The sequence below is a fragment of the Pseudopodoces humilis genome, chromosome 1 (genome assembly GCF_049639895.1).
Source record: "Pseudopodoces humilis isolate 2021_Gansu_Grassland_sample_001 chromosome 1, ASM4963989v1, whole genome shotgun sequence".
Classification (NCBI taxonomy): Eukaryota; Metazoa; Chordata; class Aves; order Passeriformes; family Paridae; genus Pseudopodoces; species Pseudopodoces humilis.
The window spans coordinates 78,496,405-78,522,098 of NC_142200.1; the positions used below are offsets into that span (position 1 = coordinate 78,496,405).

Below are 25,694 nucleotides of genomic sequence, written 5' to 3' on the forward strand. Positions count from 1 at the left end.
ATTTTGAAATCTGTAGCAGTTGTGTAGTTACAGGGTGTCATCCCCTCCTACAACTGCTTTGCCTTCATAAATGCTTAATTTCTTTCAGTTATCATAGTACACATTGGCTTATATATATTGGTTTCCTTATATTTTCTTTCTGGTGTAATAACTGTCTTTACTATCACCTGAAAATTTTGATCTCTCACTGTTTATCCCGTGTCCCTGATTACTGAACTAAATATAAATCAAAACTTTGTTAAACTGCTATCATAGTATAAATTACTGTTTGTCATAGTCTAATAGCTAAAAAGCTTCATAGTTACAAAGTCATAGTCTAATGTTTTTACACATAACAGAAATTTGAAATGCATCTCATATTGTTCCTAATCTCCAGGGTTTACTTTCAAATTTTGGCAGTCTTTCAAAAATACATAGCATTTTGAATGTTGTTTGAATACTTTGTGGGAGAAGAATCATATAATATTAATGCTTTAAAATTATACAAAAAAATCTATTTCATACACTTGTAGAGGTGAAGAAAGAGGGAACCAGTTAAAAGACAACTGACTTTATCAAACCTGATATGTGAAAATACAGATAAGTACTAACAAGTCAAATGCATCTTAGTAAGAATTAACCAAGCAACGGCTTCAAAGAAGCAAAACAGTGAACACTACTTCATTCTTCTGGACTGAAAGTTCTACAGGAATCCAGAGTACACTATTACATAGCATATTATGTATATTAATATGTTAATAACATAACTATGTTATGTAACATAGTTACATAACACTAGTGAAAAGTTTTGTTATATTTTAAAGAAAGGATTTTTACTGTGATAAAACAGACCATTGACCAGTCTCTCAACCACTGAGCAATTACATCAAGTATTGTCAGGGTATCCAGGTCTCTCCAATGCTCTGATAAGTCAGCAAATAGGAACTATAATATGAAGTAAAAAAAACCCAAACCAAACAGAAAACATGGAAAAAAACCCAACCCAACCCCAAAATATTCACTGTGAAATTCAGGATAAATCAGACCTACTTAGAGAAATGTACTGTAGACATGCTGAATCTGTCAGGGTTTTTCCAATAAGCCAAATCAAAATTCTACAAATGGATGGATGAAAGCTACTTGAATATTGCATCATGATGCTAACTTTCATGTTGACATCTAAGCAAGAAATCTGACTGCAGATCTTATTCACAGAAAAATCTATTATCATGGTTTAAATAAAAACAAATCTTTGCCTTACAGCATTTCTGACTTTTGGCTATCCTTTCATCTTATGTTTACTACATATAGGAACAACAAATACAAAAAATTCACTGAAAGGACATTAATTTCAGAGCTCATATCTTCAATGAATATATTCCTGTTTCGATACTCCTGTGGAACTGCCAGAAGTAATTGCCACAAAAGTTGCAGTTATCCTCTCACTATAATATGATATTGAAAGACCATGCAGATGTGCATCTCTTTGGGATAATGGGATTCATGTATGTCATATTTTGCAAAGTAAATGATATAAGAAAAAGATACAAGTAAAAAAGTCCCAAACCATTAATTCTGAATGAAGACAGCAATGGTTACATATCTAAGATTTAAGTGTATGAATTTTAGATCAGACTGTGTCAAGCTTAGAAGTTATTTCAGGTTTAAAAGCCATTGTAATGTTCACTTTGCATATATTTGTATTAATTTAAAAATAAAATTATATTCTAGCATGTTTTCAGCTTGCTTTAATCCTCCTCGGTTTTGCTTATCAACAGCTATCATCTTTGATCATTCCACTATGTGATGTTTGCTGTCAGGTCTGCTGTTTGTTTCCAAAGGAAGAACATGAAGGCTCACAGAATGAGCAGAAGCTTAATGTCATCAACTACATGTGACACATAAAAAGCCAAAAGGAGAGAAATAATACTGTGGGGAATTTTCAATGTAGCCAAACCTGAAGACCTCGCCAGGGCATTCTGAGCTCAGTGTTGGATTTGACTGGTAAATTCTGATCTTGTTAGAAGATGATGCTGGTATGCACAGACATGTCTTCTCTCATTTTTGTTTAATACTTTTAAAAAATAATGACATGATGCTAATAAAATATTAATAAAACTTCTGATTAAACAATAATTCCTAGTTTTCAGCAGAAAAGAAAAAAAAACGCCACCCTGGCATTTAAATACAGTTTGTGTGAAAGATAAGCTACCAGCCTGCAAAAAGCTGTCTTTAGATTTACTTAAAGGGCCAAAGTACAGTATCTTAAATTCAAGTTAATTATTTTAATAAAGATCATAGAGAAGTTTCAGTCGGAAGTGAACTCAAGCAGGTTTTGTTCTAAAGATTGGACCTCTTAGAGTTTTCAGCACAGTTTGAGTTAGTTTGCTGATAATCTGGTAGTATCCATGCCAGATCTGATGGCATATGTTGAAGATTCTGTTCAACACAGTGCTCATAAATGATTAAAGAAAGACAAAGAACTTCCCTGTGCTTGGTAAACAAGAAGATAAAATTAGGTTGTGACTAAAGTTATATTAAAAGTTCCCTAATATGACATTAATCAAAATGTGGGTGTCAGCAAAAGTAGGAAGCAGTCTTTATCATCATGTTAGGTAAGTGGCAGGCAAACCCGATTGGAAATGTAATCCAACCACACAGGAAATCTCTTCCTTATGCTTGGAAACATGAAGATTTTATCTCCTCTTCCTGAGGGGATTTATCTTATCTAAGGGTGTACCCTCACTAATACAAAGAATTAATCTTTTAATGCTACAGACTTTGCATTAGTCATAGCTTGTAGCAATAAGTGCCAGAAAATAATTAGTATTGTGTAAAGAAATTAAATATTTAGCTTGTTTTAATTAATTGGTTTCTATTTCGTTAGTACCCTTGGAAATGCATTGTGCAACAGTTAGTTAACAAGAATCCCAATGTGTAAGCTAGTCTTTATATAACAGCTCTCATTTTCAAAGAGCACTACTTGTACTGGCATTCATTAGACTTTAAAAACATGGAATTAGAGTCCATATAAATACTTAAACATTTCATTAAGCATGCATAATTCTTATTGACTCTAGGCTGTTTTACTATAGGAACCTTTTATCACATGACAAGGGGTAAGTTCTTTGTTTTTTCTTATCTGAAAAATATATTTAATGTCCAAATACAGAACAGCTGGAGAGTAACTGTGGTTCAACATTTTGAAATAATTCATTCACAAGATCTGCAGTTGAAGTACTATGCTCAAAACAGAATGTAAGAAAGCTGATTGTCTTTTGGGTATTGAGAATTCATCTCCTTCTCTGTATTTCAGTATCTAATCTGTATGAATCTGAATCTGAGAGAGCTGCTTCAGTTTTTCAGTCAATAAAATTAAATAAGTAATTTTAGGACATGGATCTTATAAACTCTTTCAAACATTTTCTTTAGATTAAGATCAATTGTGCACTCTGAGCATCTCTTTCTTTTCACAGATTATAAACTTTAGCTGCATAGTTCAGAAGTGAACATTTGATCTAATTTGATCTCAGCTTAGAGCTATGTCACAAGTTAAAGCTGCATGTGTGTGCATAGCTGAAACCACGACAGGTATGAAAGCTATTTTTATTGCAATCTCATCTGTACAAACATCTCACAAAATTACATCACAGAGTTATAGGCTCATTTCCAGTGAATATCCATGTTCACAATATCTGCCAATTACACAATATGTTAATTAAATTTCTGAACAGCCCATAGTAGTAGGTTGACACTGGCCCAATACCAGGCACCCGCCAAAGCCCCTCACACACTCATCTTTTTGCAGCTGGACAGAGGAGAGAAAATTAACAGAGGGTTCATAGGCTGAGATAAGGACCAGGAGAAATTTCTCATCAAACACCGTCACAGGCAAAACTGTCTCAACTTAGAGCACTGCACTGAATTTTTGACACTAACAAAATCAGAGCAGGATAAAAAGAAGTAAAATAAGCCCTCAACACCTTCTCCTCACCCCTCCCTCCTTCCTAGTCCTACCTCACTTAGTCCTTGTACCCCAGCAGTGCAAGGAGACAAGGAATGGGGGTTTTGATCAGTTCATCACCCGAGGTTTTCTTCTGCTGCTCAGGGAGAGGAGTCCTCCCCCTGCTGCACTGTGGGGTCCCTCCCACAGGACACGGTTCTCCATGAACATATCTGACGTGGCTCCATCTCATGAGCAGCAGCTCCCTGCAAACTGCTACAATGTGAGTCCCTCCCATGGGGTCCCCTTTTTGTTTTGATTTCTTCTGAAATACCTTAGCACAGAGACATTGCCACCATTCCTAATTGGCCCAGCATCGGCCAGGTGCACATCTACCTTTGGAGCCATCAGGGATTGGTTCTGCAGGACATGGAAGAAGCTTCTAGCAGCTCCTCACAGAAGCCACCACTGTAGCTCCCCTCACCACTACCAAAACCTCCAGGCCAGGCAAAAACAATGCACCTGTATTCATCATTTATTAATTGCTTATTTTTAAACAGAGACAACAGTTATAAAATTCTGACACTTAAAGTTTATAAAATTAGAGCAGCACTGACAGAAGTTGATGACTCTTTGTCCTGGTTTAGGGCAAATTTGGGACAAAGCCTCCAATGGGGCTCCCCCCGGGAAACAAACCCACATGGCCCTTTTCTCCCACCCCCCAAACAGTTCGGGAAGAGATTTCTCTGAGAGAAGTGGAAAAAACCTGTTTATTTCACAGGCACAGCACTACCCAGCACAAAAATGAATGATATCAAATTACAAAACCTCTCGCCCTTCAGAAGAGATGACAAACTTCAGAGGGTCTCTTTCCTGTAGGTGTTCGCTCTGTTATCAGTCCCTCTGGCGCTGGAAAATGCCGCTGCCCAGGCTGGGCTCCCGGTAGTCCACGGGTGCAAGCTCCCGGTGCTCCCCCGAGTCCCCAGTCCAGAGCAGGTTCGATTCGTTTCAAAAAAGGGAAAGAAAACAGTCCAGGAAGACCTCTCTGCTCCGGCTAGTTGGAAAGCCAAGGCGATCTGTGTCTTGTTGTCTGTCTGTGCTGTAGTCAAAACTCCCGATGCGGGGGGAGCAAGTACAGTCTCTGATAACAGACTCGGTGCTTCTTTTCCACTCACTTTTACTCTCAGATGGAATTTTAAGAATACAAAACCTGTGTCTGGGTTAGGTGGACGAATGGGGATACAATTTAACATCATAATCAACCCAGGACACTGTTACATGATTCATTCTGTTACAGCATGGTTTCTCAATACAGAGCTCATAACAGAAGCATATTGTATATGTCACTTCGAATCCTCATTCAGCCAGGCTTAATTGATATCCAAAAAAACAGTAGGGCACCTTAAAATAGCTGTAGTAGCTGATGCCTCTGATGCCATTGTCTGATATCTACGATTTCCATAACACAGTGACTTTGCAGTCATGACTTTGAAGTACTGCTGTGGGTTTTGAAATGCACAGAACAAAAGGATTGGTAGTCTGAAGGAGAAAAAATTCAAATGTTTCCTTAATATCCTCATAGAATAAAATATGATAGCCTGTAGGAGCTATGAGTTGATGTGATCAACACCATGCAGTAGGAAAACAAGAAAATACAGCTAGGCTCCATATTACAATGCCCATGACGAATATTTTGACAAAACCTATCACTAATAGTATTCTCTAAGCTGAAGTGGAAAAAACTAATAAGCTTATTATATCAGAAAAAGAAAGTTGTGAAGGCTGAACATCTGTATGCAATAATGAACATTCTTTAACTGGAAACAAAGCCAAAGGAAATACCAACTGTTGCACTGAAAATTGCTGAGATTCGCTTTTGATTTACTAACAGCTGGAATCTCTAATTATCTTAATATAATGAGGCACTTTAATCTTCACTAAAGTATGTTTCAAAAACCTATCCAAAGATTTTTCTTCATCAGTAAAATGCAGTTAAACATAATCTGTCAACAGTGTGTACAGTCTGATTAAATTCTGTTCTTGGCTCCAGCCACTTACTTTCACCTGTTGAGGTGGCCTAAATATTCCTGCAATGCAAATTTAATTTGGAGTGCAGCAAAAAAAAAGTAATTTATTTTATAAATTTTATTTAAAGATGTGGGGTTTTTATAACAGAAAACCCAAAACAAACATCTCCCCCCAACAAAAAAAGCAAACAAAAAAACAACAAACAACAAAACAAAATGATCTAGCAAGTGCATAATTTAACATTTATATTTTTCCATTGAGTTATTGCAATTGCACACATAAAAGACAGGAAATACTTCTGAAAAACCATTTTCAACACAAACAAGAGGCATTTTAAGGATACCTATGCTCCTCATTTTGAGTATGCATTCTGTAATGATATCCCCTACTAAGACTGCAGTCATTGTCTATGTACTTATAGTTGCCATACTGGAGAGTTTTGCTTGTCAGAATTTCCTTATCAGAAGGATTTTCCTTGTCAGAAGGAAATAGACTTTTCTCAGATATTTATGGTTTTGTATAACAATAGGTCCAAACAGAACTTGGTATTTCCATTTTAGAAATAAGCAAAAACATGAATTACATTGGGGGGAAAAAAAAAAAAGAAGAACCAAACCCAGGATAAAATACAGAGGAATAATGGGTTTAAGTTCTAACATTCTTCATGTCAGAAAGGAGGTCATAACCTCTATTTGGAAGTCATAATCCTAAATCTTTGAATTGCTTTATGAAAATATGAAAGAGCTTAATATTCCTCTTTGCTTATTTTCTCTAGATTTAAATATCCTTGTTACATTTGTTGAGCTAATTTTGAAGTTATCCTTACTTTAGCTGTCACTATTTACGATTTCTTTTAGAAACAATGGTGTTATAAAGCAGAAGTGGCTAAACCACGTTTGGAAGATGTTTTATAAAACTGAAGAATCAGTTGGGGGATATATGAGTCAATCCTATCTTCATTTTTGGTAATTCCTTCAGAAAACTTTTAAGACCCAGGAGGTTGGGACATCTTAAAAAAAAGCATTCTCAAACAGACTTCAGATTCAGATGCTGACTAGTTAATATAGATTTTTATTTAACAGGTTTATACTGATGTCAGGCTGATAGATCTGTATTTTACTATATCTTTTTGTAGAACTTTTTTTTTTTTAAAGTCAGTGATACATTTTCTACACTAGCTTGGTCACAAGGAAACAGATAAACTCATGTTTAAAATTACTATTAGTAATTTATCTGCTCTACCCCTAAGTCCTGTTAGAAAGTAAATTCCATTCTAGTCCTGCTGACTTGTGAGTCTTCATGCTATCAATTTGTTCCATATCCCCCTCAATTTCAGTCTTATCCTCTGCTGAGCCATCTGCTATAATGAGTTCTAGCATGGGAATTGCTGCCATTCTTTCATAGTGTAACCTCTTGAACAATTTTAGCTTTTCTGTACAGGTCTTGCCTTCTCTAAGCACTCTTTAACAACCTGATCTGCAACTAAATGAGCAGACTTGCAAATGTTTTATTTTCCTGTCTGAAGAAGGTATTGCTGTTTATGTTGATTCCTATGTCAATTGCTTTTCAAAGTCTTTTGGATTACTTTAATTTTATTTTTTTTTGCCAAATTTTCTCATATTTTCTACTTTTTTTACGAAAAAGTGCTCTTCAGCATTTTAGAGATAGGAGACATTTTCTTATGTGTAATGATTTTTCTTATCTTTTGGCTAAAACACCTTTTTTTTGTATTTATTAGTGCTGCACTTTTTGGAAGGTATCATTCAATAATGGCCACAAAACGTATAAAGATTTAATTCCCTTAGCTTTTCTCTTCAGTTTCTTCCTTAAAAATGTCTTTATTTTTACTACTTTTCAATGGACCTGTAAGTCCTGTGAGGCTTGCTAAATATGATGACAATCATTGTTAAACAGTTACTCCTCATCAAAAAAATCTTTACCCAGACCCTGGACACTGCTTGGCACCAAATCACAGATCACACCTCATCTTGCAGGTTCCCCGTAAGCTGTTCTATGAAACAAATAATCAGCAAATTCAAAACTTTTTCCACTGTATCACATCCTGGTGTAATGTTTGCCTCTTGTACATGGCAGAGGAAGAGGGAAGGGGAGAAACTGGAGTCTCCCACCATGCTTTAATTTCTCTTTCTACCTCTTTGTGTGTCTTGGCATATGGTGACAAATGACTGAAGACTTACTACATGCAGAATCTGTATTACTTGCTAAGATGGTTATTTTATTGGATTTGATTCTAGCTCTCTTAACTTACACTACTAATTTGTGACCAAAATGGCTTATTGTTATTTTTTTTTTCTACTTCAGTGTAAAAATGAAAGACTACGGTCCTTCCAGAAGTCTACTGTTGAATAGTATGTCAGAGACATCATGTATGGCTAGACATTTAAGTCTCTTCATCTTGTTTCTTTGTCACATTTCTCTCTGAAAATTAGGTAACACACAAAGTTAAATGTCAAACAGAGAGTTAACCAGATTATTTTCATATATTGAACATGACAAAGGGTTCTGTCTAGGACATGTTACATAATGTTAATGATGAAGTTGTGGTTTTAAGTGTCAAGAAGGACAATTCAAGTTAGCTTCTGAACTGTAATATCTGGGAAAAAACCAAGCCATGAAACCTGTCAGTTGAGATTTTATTATTAATGTCTTTTTCTCTTTTGTGATTCCTTTAGTTATTACTTTAGGGTTGTTTTTGTGGATGACAGTCATCAACTGTTACTTCTACAAATCACAGTCTGACATGGTCTTTTTCTTTGCATTTCCTACATGCCTCCAATACATTTTCCAGACAACTGAGCAGAAAACAGTGGCAAAGTTCTCTGCGAGTGTTCCTTATGTACATAAGGCTTCCAGATAGGCTTTGGCTGAAATTCTTTGGAAAAAGACTTAATTTTGAGTTCTTTTCTTCAATCTTTTAACCAGAAGTTACAGCTATATTAAAAACATAGGTGTTTTAAACTTTTAGAGGACAATATAATATACTTTCCTCTTGGACAGGAAAAGCCTTTTCTGCCCTCTAAAGTGAAAGGATATTGGTTTCAAGAAATGCCAAAGCTTTTTCAGAATTATCAGTACTTTTAGGGAAAGATGCAGGTCATGGCACAACTGGGCAATAAGGTGATAATATAGTTCAGCTATTAAATTATAATTATGTGAGTGTAAGAGTGACAAAAAGGTAACATTAGTTTCTATTTTTAGCTCTAATGATATACTTCTAACGTTTATACTCTTTTTTGAATTTTTGTTCTAGTTAGAGTGAAATTTATATTTCAGAAAATGGGACTTTTGTCAATTAAAGCACTGAAGAGGAAAAAAATTATAAATTTTAAGATTGAAGTTACAGATATTCAAATATTTCTCCTTTGAATACATATTTTTGAGGGAGTCATTAGACCACTGTACTTTCCTGTGACATACATCAATACTAAATGCAGAGTGACACTCACAGCAGTAGTAAAACAGGGCTAATTACCATGACAGCCATTTGCTTGTTCTTATTGAATGGTGTTGATTCCATTTGGTGATGCTTCGTGAAATATAAGCCAGAGGAGCAGGAGAAGAGTTGTGTTTTATTCCTCCATCTATTTAGAGAATAGTTACACATCAAAGACACACTTTTCATCATTCCCACTGAGATCTGAACTGACCACACTGTAGTTTCTCAAAATTTCAGCTTATAGAAGGTTTATTCCAAGTATCTGGTAATTTTAATTTTCACAAAATTATATATCTGAACAGGTATATAATATATAATTAAGTTGCCCAAGTTATCATAAGTTTACTGCATAAAGGAACCTCCCGTTAGGAACTTGACTATTTGGAATGTGGACAAAATGAAATCAGTATATTCTAATTAAAATGCCAATTTCAGCAAATGAAACCACCTCTATATCTATTTCTGCAGTTATTTTCTGAGAACCTTCATCAACAGACATCTTCAAAAACATGGTCTAAAAACTTTCCTTTGCATTTTGTTTCTGCTATTTTCCAGAAAACTGTTCTGGAATTCATCTTAACATAATTTTCCTACTATATATATAAGACTACAGCTGCTTATATATGGCCTTAAATTGTTATCAGCCTAGAAAACCTTTTTCATATATAAGTTTTGGAGATTATACTTCCATTGTGAAAATTTGAACTGTTTCATATACAGCTCACTCCCCAAGAAGACTACACAAAAAGGAACTATACATGCATACATGTACAATGAATAAATTAATGGATGTTTTGCTTCAGCATACAGTATAATGAGCATACCAGTTCCCTTATTTTCCTACACTTCCACGTGAAAGCATTAAACACCTGTGATACTCTCGGTGTGTGGACAAATGTCACCACACAGAACCCAGTTATTCTATTAGCTTTTCTCAGCAATTACAAATTGTTCATCTGGAAAACTTTCTTTCATAAAGGCAATAATTTTTTATCATTTATTTGATAGAAATTTTGCTTCTACTACTATTTATTAGAGATTCAAACCCCAGACATTAGAAAGAAGATGTGATGATTAATTAACAGCTTGAACTCTCAGTTTAGCCTGAATCTTCAGGATTACAGCAGACTCTAATTTATACCAGGCAGGCTCACAAGCTTAAGATACAAAAATTTCATTATGCTGATTTCCATTGCAGTGGAAATTCCTTATCATTCTAATTAGCAGGTAATACCCTATGGATTAATTGCTCTTCCCATGTATTTCTTTCTTTTCTTCTTTTCCTAGTATTGTTTCTTGTCTCATTGTGCAGGAATATTTACTAAGTACCTATTCATCACTGCCTACTCTGCTACATTCTCCACAAATATCAACAAACAAATAAGGAGCCAGATGTCAGAGTGCAAAGAGAAACAGCAGAAGATAAAGAACCAGTGATTATTAGAGGTAGCATGTGCATACACATGCATGTTCTGGCTTTGGGTGGGGTAAACTGTCTTCACAGCGGCTGGTATGGGGCTGTGTTTTCTGCTGAACACAGCATTGATAATACAGAGGTGTTTTTGTTATTGATGGGTAGGGCCTGCACAGAGCCAAGACCTTTCCTGCTTTTCACACTGCCATGCTGAGGAGGAATTTTTGAGTGCATAGGAGGTGGGAGGAGACACAGCCAGAATAGGTGACCCAAACTGACCAAAGGGATGTCCCAGACTATAAAAACTCATGCTCAGTACATAAAGGGGTGGGGGAAAGTAGGAGGAATGGAGGAATATTTGGAGTCATGGTGTTTGTCTTCCCAAATTACAGTTACATGTGATGGGGCCCTGCTCTCCTGGAGGTGGCCAAACACCTGTCTGCCCTTGGGAATCAGTGAATTAATTCCTTGTTTTGCCTTGCTTGTGCGCACAACTTCTTCTTTTCCTCTTAAACTGTCTTTATCTCAACCCTTGAGTTCTCCAGCTTTACCCTTTTGATTTCTTTTTAATCCTCCTGGTGGGGAGTGAGTGGGTCTTGGCTGCTGGGTGCAGTTAAACCACAACAATGCATTACACCCCAAACATCCCAAGAAAACAGAAGATTTCAGTTTAATCCTTCCTACTGTGATCACATACAGTAAAGTATAATTCTGCATGGTTCAAACCACTGTGCTGTTAGATGCACCTGTGTTTGAAACTTCATAGTTCTTGCCTGAGATCTGGTAATCCTACTTCAAAATGATACATCTTTATGTCAGAGTATACGGGAGAATTCTTCCAGTTCCAAACAGAAATAGGGAAGAGTATAATGGTAAACAAAATCAATGACTTAGAGAAAGTAAAATACTCAGCACACATAATGTCTTGTCCCTCTTCATCTGAAGAAATAAGATACCTTGCAGGAAAATGTATCCTGAGAACTGGAACCGAATTTTAAACAAACTGCTGTGTGTTAAAAATGTAACACTTATCACCAAGGTGAGCAGGAAAGAAGCCACTTTATATGTAAATTTCTGTGCTACTCATGAAATCAAAAGTCTGGTATACACTCAGCAACCTAATTGTGCAGCGCACAGGCAGACACACAGACAGACCTGACTACATCAGAATGGTCTGTTTTAATGGCATATATACATAGGTAGAAGCTCATAAAAGAAAGTAGAAAGCCACCTGGAGCTGCTAGGTGATGTCTTTTCTTGACAGGCTAATGTGCAATGCTCTTAGTAGAAACTGAGGAATATTTGGGAAAATAAATAAAATCTTCAGTTGCCTTTATGCAGAGTAAATCTCAAGGAAAATACTGCATTTTGGCGGCACCCAAAACTTATATATCCCTTCAGGAAATACAAGTACAGATACATGCTTTTTACTTATTTTTGTTTTGTCGAGATAAATTATTTGATTTTTAAAAATTTTAATTATTGTATTATCACTCTGTTGTAGTTAAGATTATGTCAGCACTTCAGCTGTGAAAATAGACTTCAACTTGCCTAAAACATTACTCAGAACTTCAGTGTGTCATATAAAAAAACTCAGTCTGGATAAGAACACCGTTTTATGAGTAAGACTTCTCTTACATTTAATATATGGTTTAAAAAAAATGGGGTTTTTTTTAAGTCTAAAGGAGAAATATATATATTACTTATTGAAAAGTTTCTGTTTTATATATTTTCTTGACAAACTTCAGTTACACTGTTTGCTGTATTCAAAAAGGCCCCACTTTTTTCCAAAAGAATAAATTTTTCAATATAGACCAGTCTTTTCCTCTAAAGGAAGTCATCAAGAGTAACTTCAAAGTGACATATGTGGAATGAAAACATATGATTTGCTTAATTTCTGGTAAAAATATCACCTAAGTGAACCAGAAGGAAAAATAATGCTTGTAGATTTTACTTTTCCATCTTCATTCTGATTAACTCCATTCAAAAAAATTTCCAATGGTACAACACTGAAGGCAGAATCAAGCCCAAGTAATTTACAAAAAGTGCACCCTGTCCCATTAAAAGAAAAGAACCACCAACCCCACAGCTGCATAATGTAATACCCACATCACTGCTGTTTCTTTGACAAATGGCCGTCCTCAAAGGAACTCTTCATCCTTAGAAATGTAACTTTTAAACATTGCATCATCTTCATTCTCCTATTCTATTTCATGAGGAAAACTAATATCCATTTTCCAACACCTAACAACAAGGAACAATTGCTGTCAATTGCAATTTGTAATATGCATAGCCCTGTGTCAATAATGCTGGCTACAACACTCAGCTTACTGGCAAAGACTTCTATTCAATTAAAATAACATGATACCAAACTCTGAGTAGTCTTTCAGAAGCCATGCTTAAATGCTTAAAGAATACACTTCACAATCCAGGGTGTTCAATTTATAAGCCCCAAACATGTACAGTCTCTAAGACTCAAACAAATTTTTTCATTTATCCTGAGATGCCAAATTATTCTGGAGGACAACAGTAAGTTACATGGCTCAAATAATGATGGGAAAACTACTCTGACAGCAGGATAGGGCTGTTTTAATAGGGAAGTCAAATATGGGCACTATAAAATTAAGGAAAAAAATGACAAAAATTTTCACAGTAATTATGAAATTAAAACCAAAAAATTTAAAAAAAAAAATCTTTAAAATTAATTTCTTTAGGAAATAAAGCCATACACAATGGAGATTTGGAAAAATGAACTTTATTATAAGAGCAGTATTTCCAGGAAGCAGTTTAGAAGTGGATTACTAACCAAAAATAACTACCATAAAAATATGTCAAAGAAAAGCAGGCACCACAGTGGAGTAATCCAGCCAGGGCACTGCTGTACAGAAATCAGTCATTTAGTATTCTGCCAATTTGACGAAACATGTGTCTAAACAAACTTGCAGTAGCAAAAATCCAGTTGAAGAAATTGTATTTCAAAGTGCACATACTCTCTCAGAAGTAAAAATGTTAGAACAGTTAGGATGCAAAAATACACTTTTTAGAGATTATAGAACTTCAGTGAAGTGTAGCTATCACAGACCAAGAGTCAGTTATATAAACCTTTTAGACTTGGGTGAAGCTGGAAATGTGCCTGGTGTATTGAATTTCAGGATGCAGCCATTTATAAACTTAGGCTTCACAAAAAATGGGTTAGGATTTTGGCTGGGGTTTCTTTTGCAGGTGTGAACTTTTGAGATAAATTACTCTAAATCCAAACTTACTTCCAAAGGCAAGAACACCTGTTATTGTTTAACTTCCCTACAGTTCAGGTCATGATCACCATTTTCAGGCTGGTTTGTTTGTTTCCTTGCTTATATTTAACAGTTACAAACAAAGATGACGATGACAGATTTCTCCTGTGATTTTAGAAGTATTATATACCCAAACCAGAGAATTTAATTGAAACTGCATTTGGAAACAACTCAGAAGTTAAAAAAGTTTAATTCTGTATCACATATGCTCTTTAAAAACCACTATTTTTTTAGAAAAAAAGTGTTTTTTATCAAAAAAAGCAGACAGAAATTTTGCTACTTAAATCCACTTCTCAAACAGGCAGATGAAATATTGACTATCAACTGTCATATACACAAAAATAGATTACTCAGTATGAAATAGGTGTTTGAAACTGGTGATACAGATGTTTGTCCAAGACTCTGTATTCTGGCTAGTTTAGCTGGCTGGTGTCATTGATGTAGTGTTCTATGGTGCATTTACTGGTTTACAGGCATTAACTGAGGGGGTCAATATTTACTTTTCTTCCAGTAAGACACAGGAAGACAAAGGTCAGTGTTCTTATCATGAGACATGATAGCTAGATATTCATTTGAGTAGATTGCTATACTTACATATATTATTGAAATAGACGTATGTTGTCACATTCCTACATTGTTACATACATAAAAATGAAAAGGTTAACATCCTTTACAAACTGTATTTCTGGAATTGCTTTCCTTTGAAAGTAGCATTTAACAATGATATAAAATCCAGGGTAAAAAAAAATCCCTTCCTCTCAAAACTTCTATTTGGAGTAGTATTGGAATACTGCTGCAAGCAGTTCTCTGTCTACATCTGACTGAATATCACAGGTAAATAATTGTTTAGGTAATCTTTAAGAGTGGTGCGCTCCAGCCAAGCTGAAACAAGTAATTGCCATTCAATTTTCTTAGTCTTTCGGCAGTTGTATTTAAAAATTTGCATTTAAAATGAGTTTTTTTGTGGTTTTGTTTATCTTTTTTCCCTCTCTCTTCACAGAATCTCTTCTCACATTTTCCTTCTGGAATGTCCATATTTTGGCTCCACGTCTTTTGCAGCATCTAGACAGTGTTGTAAAAAAGGCTTTACCTTCTAGGCCAACCAGTCATCATTTCCCAGTTCCATCTTCTGTGAATAAAAACCCCAGAGCCATTGTACAGAAGGGCACTGTTTTCTATTATTATGACTGCCACAGAATTCATATATTCCATGGTTCCCAAAGAGCAGGACAACTGAAGATCACTGGATTATGGAAAAATGCTGAATGTCACAACTGATGTTTTTATGGTCCTTTTAGTTTTTCAGCAAGTCATATTCCTCAAACCTTAGTAATGATTGTATAGCCAACTACTGGCTCAAAAACAGTCAGATGCTTAAATAGGATGTTTTTTTCCTTACACAGTTTTCCATAGGAAAACAAAAATATATGGGGTTAGTCACATTGCACAGGATGATTTCAAGAAGAGGATGTAATGGATCTTCAAAAATTCAGGTTTGCAAGCAGGCTATCTGCAAATTAAGCCAGCATCATCAGATGCCATACTTAAAGTCTGCTATTTCCCACAGAAAATCATGTGGAGTAGAGTTGAGAAAGCCATTAACTTGGTAGATTATAGAGATTTCTGCATTTTCAAATATATTGCTTAGTGCAAAAAAGTAAAGTAATTTGTCTTACAAAATAAGGATTAAAACCTCTATCAATGCAAACAGCATTTTCTCCATAATTTATTGTTGATGAGCACTGAAAGATTTCTGGGGGGGTGTGGGGTGGGAAATCACTCAATAAAGCTTAAACATTATCTAGTTATCATTTGATCATTTAAGAAAAGTCGAGTGTGGTGCTATCTTATGCTATATCTAGAGTATAAGATTTTTAAAATTTTTTTTCTAAAAACATCTGATGTTTTGGATGCGGAATGGTTGCAACTCAAAAAAATCAATTATGGAAATTATCCCTAGATTATAAACTAACACATTATTAGTGCACAATTAAAATACAGAAGGGAAACAAGTTTATCCATTAAGTACCTCTGAATCTTTCAGCTGATGAAAATTACTACAGGTACTTGAAACATTTCTTAGGTTGATTAATTGTGTTTGCAATCCATCAGGAAAGATACAGTCCCAAAGAAAATAACCATCCACTTAGTGAGACTTTTTAAAAACTCATTTGAGGCCTCTGTAAACTTTTAATTTTTAATTTTCAGCCAAAAATGTTACAGACTATGTTTCTATGGAATGTAGCTTCAATCTTCACTAAGATCTGACGGAAGAAAAAGAGAACTGATCATACAGACTTATTTTATGTATCCTAGTGTTTATTTCTGCAACTGCAAACATCTCTCCTAAAGCATCAATCATGTGATATATCATAGTATTGTGGCTCAATTTGTTGATTATATACAGGAATCATTGGCCAGATTTATTTTAAAATTACGACAATTTCACAGTGCAATTTTAAGGAGACATGAATGTTTATGTGCCTAAGGAACTACTGTCATTATGATTTCATTGTATGCATTGCAAAAAAAGTTTACATCAAGCAGTGGGAAATATTAAAGAGAGAATTAATTTTTACTTTGGTTCATTTTCTTTCATTCCTATGTGGAATCCAAATATAAATACTTGGACTTAAATCTCAAAAGTTTATACATATAGCATATTTTACATAGATAAGCTGTTCCACTGAAATCAGTAAGGCTGTTCACACATGTAATAACGAACTTCATATGTAGTATCTGGCAAGCTTAGTCTTACCTACCAATACAAAGGGGAAAAGGATGTACAGATAAACAGTGAAAAAGAAAATTATTAGGGTGAGAGAGGGGATTCTGCCTCTCTGCTCTGCTCTGGGGGGGATCCCACCTGGAGTGCTGAACCCAGCTCTGCAGGCCCCAGCACAGGAGAGACCTATTGGAGCAAGTCCAGGTGGGGGCCCACCAAGGTGATTAAATGGATGGAGCTCATGTCCTATGAAGAAAGACAAAGAAAACTGTGATTTTTTGACCTGGAAAAGAGAAGGCTTTGGAGTGACCTAATATCCAACATGAATAGGACACCTCACGCACATGAATCAAATTACTCTTGTAGTTCTATACTTCACATCCTAGCCTCTCTCCTTTTTCAGCAAAGGATAGTTGTGAATTTTTGGGTGAAACATCCAACTTTGTTTTAATGGGCAATATATATTGAATTACTTTTCCCAAAGTTGAGTCTGCTTTGCCCCATCAAAATTACTGCCAAGTGATGTCCCTGTCCTCATTTTGACTAACAAGCTTTTCAATTTCCCTCTCCTCTGTAGAGAAGGGGGACTGAGAGCAGCTGAGTGGGGTCTTGCAGATGGCCAAGGTCATCCCACCGCATTAACAAAAGTCAGCTGCCGGTGGTAGAGGACAGCAATGTTTTTCCATGCTAAACAAAGTATGATGGTCCATTCTCATAATCCGGGCTATCAAAAAAATCATAAGATAAATGTTGTAACACTATGTAATTTTACAAACCTTTTTTTTTCTCTCCAATATTGAGCAAAGTTTCGGAATGTACAATATTTCAAAGCTGATGTATAACATAGTTCATTCACACCTGTGCAAGGTGAAGTAGTTAATAAGGCAATTTTGCTAATGGCTCTAAAAGCCTGAAACCTTTCAAGTGTTCTCAGCATTAGCAAGCAATTTCCAGATGATTTCTAGGGAATTTAACCACTTTTGTTTTTATAAATAATTTCTTCAGGTAAAAAAGTTTTCAGCTCACAGGTAATATTTACTGAGACAACTAATATGCTATGAAATTAGAGGAAAAGAATTACAGAATTGATGAGTGATGTATTTGAAGGGCCATATTCTGACATTCTCAGTCTATGAACTGGATAATTTTATCTTAATTATACACTCAGTAATTATTCCACTTCAGTGATTAACAAGCCTCGTCACCATGCATTTTGGGGTCTGCTATTCTCAGGGTTACCTTTATTGCTAGTCTCTGTTGACAGTGCACTTTCATAGGGGCAATTTAAAAACTCCTAAAACTGAAACAGATAATTGAAGACAATTGCATAATGTCAAAGATGTATACTAATTAGAACTATCAAAATATCTGAAGGAGTAAATGCATCTGCAAATCTGAGGGCTTTGCAAGGAAATTGGGGGGAATAGGTTATGGAAAACGATCTCATAAACATAGCACAGAGAAGTACTGGCCTTAGACTGAACTCAAATCAATAATTCTGGCAAAGCAGCAGATTCCTCTGACAACAGACAATTTGAAAGCCAATTAACATATGAATTGCAAGCAGGGCATGCAATAAAATCTCAGTGTGCTATTGAAAAATAATAAAAATAGAAAACTGCAATAAAATCTAAAACGGGAAGGAGGTGCTGTTCTGCTAGTCTAGTGGTGATCTTGGTATACAAAAGGTGAGACAGAGCTCTCCCTATTCTTAAGGCTGTAAAAGCTAACCTGACATAAAGGACAAGGTAGGAATCTGTTAACTGTTAACAGGTGTGGGAAGAGCCAAGAATAGGAGTGTGTCTAAATGACTCGATCTTCTCGAGTGTGGCCCGGCTAGCTCAGTGATGAGGTTTCTCTTCACTCGAGTTTCAAGCCAGCATATGTTTGTGGGGTTCACTGATTTTCTTCAAGAATCCAAGTCTATAGAGCGAGTAAAGAAATCAGGGGGGGACTCTCTCTCTGGTTTGCATTCCACAGTTTATTTCTGTGAAGGGGAATCCAAAGGATGAGAGACCAAGGATTTGGGGTCTGGGGGGTCTCTTTTAACAGGGTTTCTCAGAGGGAGGGAACATCAGAGAGAGAACCAATTATTTTTCTCAGTTAGTACATCTTGCAAACTTTCTACAAATCAAGGTTACACACGCCAAGATAAAAAATAACAGACACTAACTTCTTCAAATGCCCACAAAGGTGTGGGAGTATTCTATACAGAGGGGCAGAGGGGGAGAGAGGGGGGGCCTGGTTTCCTGGCAACACAGGGGGGAAAGAAAGGGAAGGCAAGGTAAGCATGCCCTCTCAGCTTCCATAGTTTAGAGGCATTCTGGGACAGGAAAAAGTTACAAACTTCCGTGTAGGAAAGAAGAGTTCTCTTCTCCCAACCCCGTGCTTTCCTGGGCTAAAGAAACTTCAAGCAGCTGGAAATGCCAGCGGGGTCCTCTCTTTACTCTACCCGGCCTCTCGCCGTGGGGCTGAGGAGAGAAACTTCAGTAACCATGGTAACTTGACGCCAGGTAAACAGGAGAAAGAGAAGCTGGGGGGGAATTACAACTAAAAGATGGGAAAAGATACATTTCAGGCCATCAACTACAACATCTCCCCCTAATTTTTTCCAAAAGAAGGAAGGGAACTTGGTTTTACTTCTTCAAACCAAGGGGAAGGGGTTTGGGGTGTATTGGGATTTGGGAATTCCACAGCATTTATCTGAGGTGCAGGAGAAATTAACTTGGTGGTGGTGGTAACACACCAACGTTGCAAAACAGAAAACATAATCAAAACAACAACAATAATTGCAAAAAACCCTAAAACAGTCCAGAAAACAGAAGACAGCTATCCCGAAAATCCCCATCCTGAAAAAATGTCTACAAAACTGTCATACTGAGGATGGTTTCTTCTTAAAATACAGGTAAACAAGAACAAAAACCATTAGCTAAATTCATCAATAAACAGATTCAACAGTGGAAAGTCAGGGTAGAATGGAGAATCTGGATTTCCTTCTCCACCCAAATACCTGTTTGTTTTTTGAACTTCTGCTACTGAAATATCAGGGGGTCTTGTGGGATGTTTTTCAATGTACGGTTTTACCCACCTCTGTGGGACCCACCGCAAACCCAGGGGTGTTGATACACAAGCGTATCCTCTTCCCCATGTCACTAATTTGTAAGGACCTTCAATTTTTCCACTTTCAGGGTCTCTCATCAGCACTGGTGGATGTTCCTTGAGCTTGTGTTTGCCATGAGGGGAGAAATGCTTAACCACTGGGGGGTTTTGATCTTCCATAGAACAGTTTAAAAAATTGAGAGTGAACAGGGCTTTGCATAATCTTTCCTGTGGTGTTAACTTTACTTTGTTTTTCCATTGATTTTTCAAAACTCTTTTGAGTGACTGGTGTGCTCTCTCTACTATTGCTTGACCTGTTGGAGAGTGGGGGATTCCTGTCTTGTGTCTCACTCCCCATTCCTGCAAAAATTCCTTAAACACTTTGGAAATATATGCTGGTCCATTATCTGTTTTAATTTCTTTAGGGATTCCTAGTACAGAAAAAGCTTGCAACAGGTGCTTTGTGGCATGCACACCTTTTTCTCCTGCATGGGCTGAGGCAAAAATTGCTCCCGAGAAGGTATCAATGGATACATGTACATATTTTACCTGTCCAAATTCAGGGATGTGTGTTACATCAGTCTGCCATACTTCACAGCTTTTCAGTCCCCTTGGATTGACTCCAGCACCCAGGGATGGCAGAGCTGTGCGCTGACAGTGGGGACATGTGGCCACAATGGCTTTGGCTTGATCTCGTTTCAGATTAAACTGTCGAATCAAACCTGGTACATTCTGATGAAACATTTCATGGCTTAATTTTGCCTGTTGAAACAGGTCAGGGAGTCTGGCCAGTCCAACAGGGGCAGCAGCCAGGGAATCAGCTCTGTCATTCCCTTCTGCTATGAAACCAGGTAATTCCATGTGCGACCGGGTATGCATAACAAAATAGGGATGTTCTCGATGGGAAACTGCATAAATTAATTTTGAGAGCAATTCAAACAAAGTTCTGTTTGAGATCTCCTTGAGGACTGCATTTTCTGCTCTGGAAACTACTCCTGCTACATAAGCTGAATCAGTGACCAAATTGAATGGTTCTGAAAACCTCTCAAATGCTCTAACCACTGCTGCTAACTCAGCAATTTGAGGGGATCCTTCTACATAATCAACATCTGTTTCCCACTGCTGCGTCTGAGGATCCTTCCAGGTCATTACTGACCTTCGGGATGCTCCAGAAGCATCAGTAAAAACAGTCAAAGCTTCAAGGGGCTTCTGACTCCTCTTATCTTTTGGTACCAAATTAAATTTTGAATTAAACAATTTGTGTGCAGGGGCATGAACTGAAATCTGCCCAGTAAAATTCTCCAGAGCAATTTGCAGGGTCTCTTGATTCCTCAAGAGGTGCTCAAACATTTCCCTGGTCATCTTCACTGAGGAGGTTTCTTCCTCAGAGAGGCTTAGGGGCAAATGTATACATGAAAAATCACAGCCAGCAAGTTCTCTCATTCTCAGCCTGGCTTTTCCAACCAGCTGGGCCATCAATTCCTGTGGCCTTGTAATATTTTTGGACCGATAGTGACTGAGAAAGACCCACTCAATGATTATCAAATGGTCTTTCTGGTCCTTGTCCCACTGAAAAATCAACCCCTGAAGGTGTGGCAATTTCCCCATTACAATAAATTTGAAAGGCAGCTCTGGATGGCATCTATGTGCCTGTCTCTTCTCCATCATGCTGCTTACCTTCTCTAAAGCATCCCTGGCTTCTGGAGTCAGAGTCCTTGGAGCACTCAGCTCATCTCCCCCTTTCAATAAATTGAAAAGAGGGGCTAGGTCATCAGTGGCAATGCCTAGCCAAGGCCTAACCCAATTCAGTGTTCCACACAGAGAGTGCAAGTCGGCTAAGGTTTTGGGATTGCTGTTAAAAGCTAATTTTTGAGGAACAATTGTTTTTGCAGTGATTTCCAGACCTAGGTATTTCCAAGGAGGCATCTTTTGTACTTTTTCTTCCTGAAGGGTGAGTCCTGCAGTTGTTAAAACTTCGGTCACCCGGTCCAGTGTGGACTGGAGCAATTTTTCCTGGGGGGCACACACTAGCACATCATCCATATAATGCAGGATAATGGCTTCCCCCACCTCAGCTCGCACAGGGGATAACAAGGCAGCAACATACCATTGGCAAATCACAGGTGAATTTTTCATCCCTTGGGGGAGGGATTTCCAATGAAACCTTCTCATTGGGGCTTCTCTGTTGAGGGAAGGCACAGAAAAAGCAAACCTGGGGGCATCGATAGGGTCTAGAGGAATTTTGAAAAAGCAATCTTTGATGTCAATCACAGCCAATTCCCAATCTTGAGGAAGCACGGCAGGAGACGGCATCCCTGGTTGAAGAGGTCCCATGTCTACAATGACTTTGTTAATTTCTCGCAGATCATGAACTAATCTCCACTTGTCTTTCCCTGGCTTTTTAATGACAAACACAGGGGAGTTCCAAGGGCTAAAAGTAGGTTCAATATTGCCTTGGGCCAATTGCTCATCTACTAACTCGTTTAGCGCCTTTAATTTCTCTTTACTCAGCGGCCACTGGGGTATCCAAATTGGGGAATCTGTGGTCCATTCTAGTTTTTGGGTCTGGCGCTTCTCAGTGGCCGCAATCAAAAATCCCGAGGTGTTTTCGGAATTTCAATGCGGACTCCCCATTGGGACATGACATCTCTTCCCCACAGGGGAACCTGGAAATCAGTGACAATGGGGCGAATAGATGCTATTTGCCCATCAGGTCCTCTAATCTGAATGGGTTCCTTTGATATCTTGGCCAATTGGGCTCCCCCTATACCTTGGATGTGGCTAACCATCGGTTGCAGTTCCCATTGTGGTGGCCATCTCCTTTCAGGGATGACAGTCACATCTGCTCCTGTGTCTATCATGCCTGTCATTCCCATGCCTTCACTACCTTTTTTTCAAATGGCATGAGATGATGGGTTTGTTTTCTCCCACTGCTTGAGCCCAGTAGATCTGAGGGGCTACATCATCTACTGGGATCCCTGATGGAATGGGAATAGCTTGAGCAATTACCTGCCCTTGTGCCAGGTAGAATGGTGGGTTGATGCACCGTGCCAAAAGGATGAGTGCATCCAAGTCAGCTGAAAGAGTGACAGGAGAAATTTCAATCTCTGGGGGTGTGTTTTTTGTGTCCCCAATAACAAGAAACTTACAATTCAAGTCGGGGGTCAGTTTTTCCCTCAGCGGGTCAACGGAAACAACCGTCCAGTGGCGAGACCTAAAAAATTGATCTTTCACAGTAAACAATTTGAGAGGTAATTTTGGCTTCCAAACCTCACAACCATTGGTGTTATTTCGGTGGCAGAAGTCAGACCTGTGAGAAACGTCACATTTAAGAGTGTTATCACATTCAATTTTCCCTCCCCCTGCGACTTCTATTCTACTTGTGTCTCTGCGCGGAATAGACTCGCGCTGCGTATCTAGTTTTTTTGGTTCTGAGGACCCCCTCCCTTTTCCAAGTTTCCCTGCCCTTGCTTGTTAGGATATGGCACTTGGCAGAACTTTGCAAAATGTCCTGGCTGTCCACACCGATGACAGGTGAACGCTCCCTTCGGCTTTGCTGGTGATGGCAGAGTAGGTATAGTTGTGGCTGCAATCCTTCCTGGGGTTCTTTGGGAATCCTCAGTCCTTGGCACTGAAGTGCTGATTACATCCGTACACATCTCGATCAAAGTTGTCAAGGTCGGTGGTGGATCTTTCGGCAGCACCCGAATCAGTGCTTTGCAGGCTTCATTCGCATTCACTCGAGCCATTTCCAACAGCAAGTCAGAGTGCAGGGTGGTATTCTGCACTTGTCTTTCAATCTGTACCTTTAATCTATTCACAAAATCTACAAATCTTTCATCAGAACATTGTTTAACTTGAGCATAGGGAACAACAGATTCAGAAAGAGGAATATTGAAAAATGCTTTCTCTGCAGCCTTCTTTATTTTCTCTCTAACTCCTTTTGGCAAATTTTGGGCTTGGTCAATAGGTTCGCTCCAATCACCTTCACCACATAAATGATTCATGGTAATTATTTTACCCGTTTCATCTAAAGCTTCAAAATCACTGCTCAGTAATTCTCCCAAAAGGGTTTTCAACAATCTTTTCCAAGCCCCTTCCCAGAGCAAATATTCTCCCGGGGATAGAAGGCAGGAAAACAAATCCTTTAAATCATGGGGGACCAATTGGTTGGAGGAGAGGGTTGCCTTTAAAAGACTTTTAAAAAATTGGCTTTCCTTTCCAAACTCTTTTGCTGCTTTGCATAATTCCATTTTCAATCGAAATGACATTGCATTCCATTCTGGTAATGTTCCTCCCCTCCCATAAGTTACAGGTGCTGCAAAGAAGGCAGGCCTCTGTTCCTGGTTTGTCCCTTCACCCCCTCCCTTCACACTGTGTGAGCTGGAGGGAGTGACATGGGAGCCAGCAGCAGAGAGAGGGCAGGCGGGGTTGCAGGGGGGGTAGGAGGGGTCAGGGGCGGGGTGCCTTGGGAGGGAGACACCCCTGAGGGGTGGGGCGGAGGCAGAGGAGGGAGGGTCTGGAGGACCAGGAGGGGGGAGGTCTTGGGGGAGGAAAGGGTTGGGGGGGGGAGGGGCAACAAAGGGATTGTGGGAAGAAGAAGCAACCTGGGGGTTGACCATGTGCTCGCCACCATTTTGAAGTTCCTGGGCCCTTTGTGTAACACTTGGGGGGAGGCTCACCATGTGGTCTCCTCCATTTTTTGTACCCAAAAGACCACCAGGAACAAGAGGAGAGGGATATTGAGGGTAAAGAGGGGTAGGAGAGGGAGCTGGGATGGGTTTTAGGGAAAGGTTTCCAACAGCTTGGCCAGAGCTCCTGGAACAGGGGTGCTGAGAGGACTCCCCCAGCTTAGGGTAACAGGGTTGAGGTAAAGAAACAGGGTTATCAGGGTTAGGATTGGATAACCTTTTTTTTTCTTTTTCAATAAGGGTTAGTCTAACCAAAACAAACAAATGGATTACTTTCTCTGCTGAACTATCTCCAGCATTCACAGATTCAGTCAATTTTGTCCCCACTCTGTTCCAAAAGGAAACAGAAGTTACATCTGCAGGAGACACTTGAGGAAAATTTAAAAAAACCCAATTCACTAATTTTTTTACTTTTTTCTTAGAAAACGGTTTCTCTCCAATTTGCAAAATGCCAATCACTTGATTAAAAATCCCCCTTTGTGCTACAGACAGTCTTGCACCCATCTCTGTGATCTCACCTGTCCGTCGCAGCTATTTCACCAACGGCTCCAAACTGCTCTGCATCCAGAAGTTTCACCTGGGATGGGACTCTTCTCTCACCCACTCCCTCTTCACCACTTCCCCCCTTTGGGGAATTCAGTCTTCTGAATGCTCCTGCCGTTGTCTCGCTCTCAAAAGCAGCCCCTCGGTGCACAGGGGTTCTTGCTTTTCTCCCCAACACGTCTTCCACTTAGAACAGCGAAGAGACGCTTCTGGGGTAGATGTCGTCCCAGCGGTGGTCAGAATCTCACCTTCCGTGGTTCTTCTGTCCCCTTTGTTGAGGGACAGGCCAGCCCCACGTTGGGCGCCATCTGACTCGATCTTCTCGAGTGTGGCCCGGCTAGCTCAGTGATGAGGTTTCTCTTCACTCGAGTTTCGAGCCAGCATATGTTTGTGGGGTTCACTGATTTTCTTCAAGAATCCAAGTCTATAGAGCGAGTAAAGAAATCAGGGGGGGACTCTCTCTCTGGTTTGCATTCCACAGTTTATTTCTGTGAAGGGGAATCCAAAGGATGAGAGACCAAG

General features: G+C 38.4%; 1 long non-coding RNA gene across 1 annotated transcript; it reads right to left on the reverse strand.

Annotated features, from left to right (window-relative positions):
* Window positions 1-23,086: 23,086 nt before the first annotated feature.
* LOC148185137 (uncharacterized) lies at window positions 23,087-25,669 on the reverse strand. Its single transcript, XR_015774487.1, has 2 exons — window positions 25,148-25,669; window positions 23,087-23,152 (listed from the first exon to the last, which is right to left on the reverse strand). It is a non-coding gene; the product is annotated as an uncharacterized LOC148185137 (long non-coding RNA).
* Between the last annotated feature and the right edge of the window lie 25 nt (window positions 25,670-25,694).